At 47.2% G+C, this 5,971-nt stretch overlaps 1 protein-coding gene across 3 annotated transcripts in view; it reads left to right on the top strand.

The window, feature by feature from the left end:
• Positions 1 to 1,177: 1,177 nt before the first annotated feature.
• SLC1A7 (solute carrier family 1 member 7) overlaps positions 1,178 to 5,971 on the top strand; it is a 77,974-nt gene continuing 73,180 nt past the window's right edge. Inside the window, exon 1 of one of the 3 annotated variants that reach the window (XM_086717019.1) lies at positions 1,178 to 1,199. The gene's annotated coding sequence lies outside the window, so the exon portion shown is untranslated. Of the gene's footprint in view, positions 1,200 to 1,390; positions 1,426 to 5,971 lie in introns of those variants that run through there. The other 2 variants (XM_086717021.1, XM_086717020.1) reach the window with 2 other exon arrangements.

Here is a 5,971-nt window from a genome sequence, read left to right as displayed (position 1 = left end):
CAGAGCAGCATTTAAGTGGAAAGATTTAACGGGGCCAGTTTGAGGGCTGGGGGGTGGAGGTTGCTTCTGATTGGGAGACTCTGACCAGGGACCTGCTAACGCAGCAGTTCAGGCCCAGAAGAGGGAGGGCAGGAGGGACTTCTTGGAGGTCTGTCTCTGTCCGCCTTCAAAACCTTTCTGTTTTTTCCCCATAGACCTAAAAGGTTTTGCCTACCAAATTGCGTTTTTATTTTTATTTATTTTTTAGAGAGAGAGTGAGTGCAGGAGCGGGGGAGAGGGGCAGAGGGAAAGAGATTCTTAAGCAGGCTCCATGCTTAACACAGATTCCAATGCAGGGCTTGATCCCACAAACCATGAGATTATGACCTGAGCCGAAATCAAGAGTCAGATGTTCAACCGATTAAGCCATCCAGACACCCCTCAAACTGCATTTTTAAAAGAGTTTATTAATTTACTTTTCTCTCTCTCTCTCTCTCTCTCTCTCTCTCTCTCTCTCTCTCTCACACACACACACACACACACACACACACACCCCTGGGTATATAAACAAAAGAGGAGCCTCAGGGAGGATTGTCGGGGTGATAGAACAAGCAATACAAGCCTCTAGGATTGGTCTAGGATTCAGAGGTCCTGGCTTTGATGAAGCTCTAGAAAGAGCCCTGGAGACCTGGACAGTTGCCCTTAACTTAGTCACTAATTTGCTGTGTGACCTTGGGCAAGTCACTTTTTGTAGCCTTATTCTGGAAAGTGAGGGGGGTCTGACAGCATGATCTCTCCAGTGCCTGAGAGACACCCAGTCTTTGTCTCTTCCATAGTTCCTTGCACGGCACCCAGCACGAAGTAGATACATGGTATATTAGGTGTTCAATGAGTGCATAATAAAAACAGCAGCAGTGGCTGGACATCTCCCATAGGTCAAGTACCGAGCCAGGGACCTATGTGGACATTATAATTCTGACAACACTTCGAGGTAGAGGTTTCTTTTCTTTTTTTTTTAATTAATTTTTTCATGTTTATTTATTTTTAAGAGAGACAGAGCACGAGTGGGGGAGGGGCAGAGAGCGAGGGAGACACAGAATCCAAAGCAGGCTCCAAGCTGTCAGCACAGCGCCTGATGAGGAGCTCTAACTCGTGAACCGTGAGATCATGACCTGAGGCGAAGCTGGACGCTTCACTGACTGATCCACCCAGGCGCGCTGGTAGGGATTTCTTTCTTTTTTTTTTTTTTCAATATATGAAGTTTATTGTCAAATTGGTTTCCATACAACACCTAGTGCTCATCCCAAAAGGTGCCCTCCTCAATGCCCGTCACCCACCCTCCCCTCCCTCCCACCCCCCATCAACCCTCAGTTTGTTCTCAGTTTTTAAGAGGGAGGGATTTCTTTTTAATTTCTGATGCAGAAGCTGAGTTGATCGTGCCTCTCGGTGAGTAGCCCGTTGTTGTCATTGGTCTGTGCGATGCTCTTTTCTGGTTTGATCCCCTAACCCCCTTCACTAATCGCCACCCCTCTTCATCTCCTCTCATAGGCATCTAGTCTCACGTCTTTGATATCTCTATACATACGCAGGTATTCTTGTGAAATATGTCCTCTTGTTTTGTGCATGCTTGTGTTTTGTATTTCTCTCCATGGTATTGTGATACATATGTTCCGCCTCTTACATTTTTTCCCAACACTGTTTTGAAGAGTCACGTTGCTGTATGTGTGTCTAGTCCACTGCCTCACCTGCTGTCTAAACCGCACAGTTGCTGGCCCCACAACTTACTTGTCCATCCCTCTGGCAGGGAAAACCTTCGGTACCTCTTCTGTCTGCTACCACAGACACCGTCACGATGAATATCCTCCTAGACATCCCCTTCTGTATCTCCTGTAAGAGCACTTCCATGGGAAATAAAGGGCGGACTTGCTGGGTCACAGGGCGCATGCAAAGTAGAGATTATAGTCCCAATTTTAGAGCTGAAAAACCATGCTCACAATTACACAAACAGAAATTGGGGATCTAGGATTCATTTCCAGTATTTCTGCCTCCAGATCCTGGTCCAGTTCCAAGGCGCCTCTATAAATAACTAAATCTGGTCCAATCAACTCAACAAGCAGTTTCTCTGTTATGCGGATCTCAGTAATGAACTCAGATAAACCGACTGGGTTGTCTAGACATCTTGGCATTTGCTGTTAAGGGCGTGCTCGCCGCGGTGGGTACGTCGCCCTGAGACTGTGGCTTGAGGAACTCTGGCTTCTTTGAATTACTGACGATCCCTTGCACGTTACAGCAAAAAACAGTCAAAATCATGTCCCACATGTATCGTCTTACTTCTCATAACAACCCTGTGAGGTAGGAACAGTCATCATTTCCACTTTATGGTGAAGGAAACTGAGGTTCAGCATCATTTAGCTGTAAAGTGGCAGGGCTGAGAACTAACCCCAGGCCTCTGGGCCTAAGTCTAATGTAATTTCCACCCCCACCCCCACCCCCACCCCCATCCCTCTGGAGCTGGTAGCCTAGGAAAACAAGCCTGCCCCCCACAGTCAGGCATTTGGATGAGATCACAAAAGTTCAGAACCTTGAGCCAGTTGTTTGCAAATCCTGTCTGCAGATGTCTGGCATTCAGCGGGGCCAGCTCCAGCCAGGAGAGACCCCAGCTGGCACACAGAAGGGGGAGGAACCTGGTGCCAGGGAGTGTTTCTTGCCAGGGCGGTTCCCGAAGCTGCAGAATTCCACACCGTTTTGGCTGGTGGTGGCAAGGTGCGGTGACCTGAACCAATGAGGGGGCGATCTGGTTTCTCTCTCCTGGGCCTCCCCCAGCCAGTGAGAAATGTCAGTGATGGCAGAAAAGAACAACAACAAACCGACTCTGCTTTTGAAGTCTTTCCTGAAACATACATCTAGTTTACTTTATTCCGTTCCGTTCAGCTTGCAAAGCCATGCACTTGGAAAGACGTACTGTAGTTCCGTTTAACAAACATTTACTAACTACCTACCGTGTCCCAGAAAGGGTGCTCAGCCCTGGGGCCTCAAATGATTAAGCTCCCGAACCACGAGCCACTGAGCAAGGAATGTAACCCCTGTGAGTGGAGGGCAATACGCCAGTACCTGCTGCACAGGGTGGTTGCTGGGCCAGCAGCGTCTCAGCAGAGTAAGCTCGACGAGCAGTTGAGTATGAGTACTCAACGTGGGAAGTGAGGAAGGTGGTAAATACGAAATGTTAGGGAGCCCAGGAGAGAAAGAGTGGATGGTCCCTGGAGAGAGCAGTGAGGCCACAGCAGGCTCTTCTGAGCAGAGATGATACTAACTGATACGGAGCCGTGGAACAAGTTCCCTGGGCAAGAGGCACAGGCAGCAGAGGGAAGTGTGGGTGACACTATGATGTCCCTGCCTTCTGTGAAGTGCCCGTACTCCGTGCTGCTTTGCCTCCATCTGTAGCCTGTGTGTTTTGTGCGTGCTGAGGTTGCACCTACATGCTCCCAGGCCCGTCTCTCCCCCAGACTAGAGTGCCTGAGGCCTACAACTGCGTGGTCAGCTCTTAGCACAGGGTCGTACACAAGGGCAGTCCTCATCAGAAATGTGTGAGGTGACTGAAAAACACAGAGGCATAAAAGAGCATGAACCACATGAGCAGTGGTGAGGAGATCTGCCAGCTGGCGTGGGGAGAAAACATTGGGACCGGCAGGGATCAAAGCTGGAAGCCAGCAGTGTTTAGGATGTCAAGGGCCCTGTGTAACAGGCAGGGGATTTGTCTGGATGGCTCGGATTAGGGTGGTAGCAGGAGGAGAGATGAAATGCAGGAAAAAGAAAGGATCGGTCGCTAAATGGATTTGCATGGGGTGAGGGGTTCGTGGAAGGAGTTGGGGATGGCATTCTGCTGCATCCTGAACTGGCTTCCTGCTTGGATAGTTTACCATGTTTGCACAAGGGTCAACAAATATTTATTCAAATGGTACTTCTGACATTCTGCTGTGGCTGATTGGTTCCTATCTTGACTTCTTAGCCTGGAAGGTACTTGTATTGGTCAGGGTTCTACAGAGAAACAGAACCAATATGTATATATATGTGTGTGTAGGGGTTGGGTTGGGGGGGTGTATGAAGGGAAGGGGAGAGAGAGACAGAGAGATAGATTTGTTTTAAGGAACTGACTCATATGATTATGGAGGTGCAAGTCCAAAGATCTACAGGGTAGGCCAGCAGCCAGAGACCCAGGCAAGAATCACAGTTCAAGTCCAAAGGCCATCTGCTGATAGAATTCTTTCTTTTTCAGGGGAGATCAGTTTTTGTTCTATCTAGGCCTTCAGCTTATTAGATGAAGTTCGCTCACGTTATGGAGAGCTATCTGCTTTACCCAAAGTCCACCAATTTAAATGTTAATCTCATGCAAAAACACCCTCACAGAAACATCCAGGATAATGTTTGATCAAATATCTGGGCACCATGGCCCAGCCAAATTGATGCATTAAATTAGCCATCACAGTACTCTAAGAAAACAGCCTCATTCCTGACATGGGTAGTCCCTCTGCAATAGAGACATTCTCCCTCTCTCTCTCTCTCTCTCTGTTATTTTCACACTCCAACAGGGTCACTTTGGGAAAAATTTCAGGGAATGTGTCCAGCCCTGTATTGCCCACATAGGCCATGCCATCCATTGTCCTCTTATCCCAGGGCCAGGACATATTCATAGGAAGAACTTTCTTTTGCCCTAGCTTCAAGTTCACTTATTCTTTCTTCTGCCAGCTCTAATCTGACTTTGAATTCCTCTAGTGATTTTTTTCATTTGTTACTGCTTTTTTCAGCTTCAGAATTTCTTCTTGATTTTTAAGTTTTCTTTCTCCTTACTGCCATTTTCACTTCATACATCATCTTCTTGACTTTCTTCACATCTTCCTTTAGTTCTTTGAACATCTTTATGATGGGTGCTTTAAAGTCTTTGTCCAGCACACCTGCCGTTAGGTCTTTTTCAGGCTCACTTCTGTTGATTTATTTTTTTCCCTTTGAGGGCCATACCTTCCTGTTTCTTTGTGTGTCTTATGATTTTGTTGTTGTTGTTGCTGAAAACTGGACAATTGAATCTAATAATCTGGTAACTCTGGAAATCAGATTCTCCTCCCCCAGGGTGTGCTGGGTTTTGTTATTGTTTTTATTTACTGTGTTTGTTGTTTTGATTGTTGTAGGCTGCCTTTGTGGTGAGGTTCAGCTAGAGGCATAAGCTTCACACCTTCTCAGGTCTTTTCTGGGTCTGAGCATGCATTGTCTAATTTCCCTTGAAAGTTGTTTTTTTCAGTTGTTTTTGAACAAGCCGGTCATTAATGTCTGTCTCCCAAAAGGGAAAGAAGAGGAAAATGAAGGGGGGTGGGCAGCAACGCATAAAATTCCCAGCAAATCACTTCAGCTGGAGGGGGAGGGACTTGCAACAGTGGGGGGAAGTGTAACAGCAATGGCAGCCACCTCTTTGCACCTTCTGTGATAAGAAGCAGCAGTCAGTGTCAGAGCACAGATATTTGGGGGACAGGACACTTTTTGCATGCCTTGGCTCTTGCAAGTTGTGTGCACTCTCCTCCAGAAACACAGGCACAGCTGCCTGCCATGTGGCTGGAGATGGGGGGGGGGGGGTGGTTGGGGTGGGCAGCTGCTACTGTGCTAAGAGCTAAAATTGATTAAAATGCACTACAATTTACTGTCCAAGTCTTCCCCTGGAATCTGCAAGCCTTGAACAGAGCCAGAGTTCCAAAATAGTTACATCAGACAGATTCTTCCAGTGCAATTGTTGTCTCAGTGGGGAGACAGATTCCTCATGCTTCTTACTGCTGCATCTTCCCAGAACCCCCTCTTTTCTGTTTAGTCTTAAAGAATTGTTTGGTTCATGGGGTGGACTGAAAGAAGAGGGTGTGCCAGGTGGTGGGAATAGCATGTGCAAAGACTGACAAGAACAGGCAGAAGCATGCCAGGGAAATGAAGAGAATTTTAGTACACATGTGGGACAATG

Source organism: Puma concolor, chromosome C1 (assembly GCF_028749965.1).
Source record: "Puma concolor isolate L17-30 chromosome C1, mPumCon1.1.hap2, whole genome shotgun sequence".
NCBI lineage: Eukaryota > Metazoa > Chordata > Mammalia > Carnivora > Felidae > Puma > Puma concolor.
The sequence above is the reverse complement of the archived record's forward strand: the minus strand, read 5'-3'. Positions and strand labels throughout refer to the sequence as shown.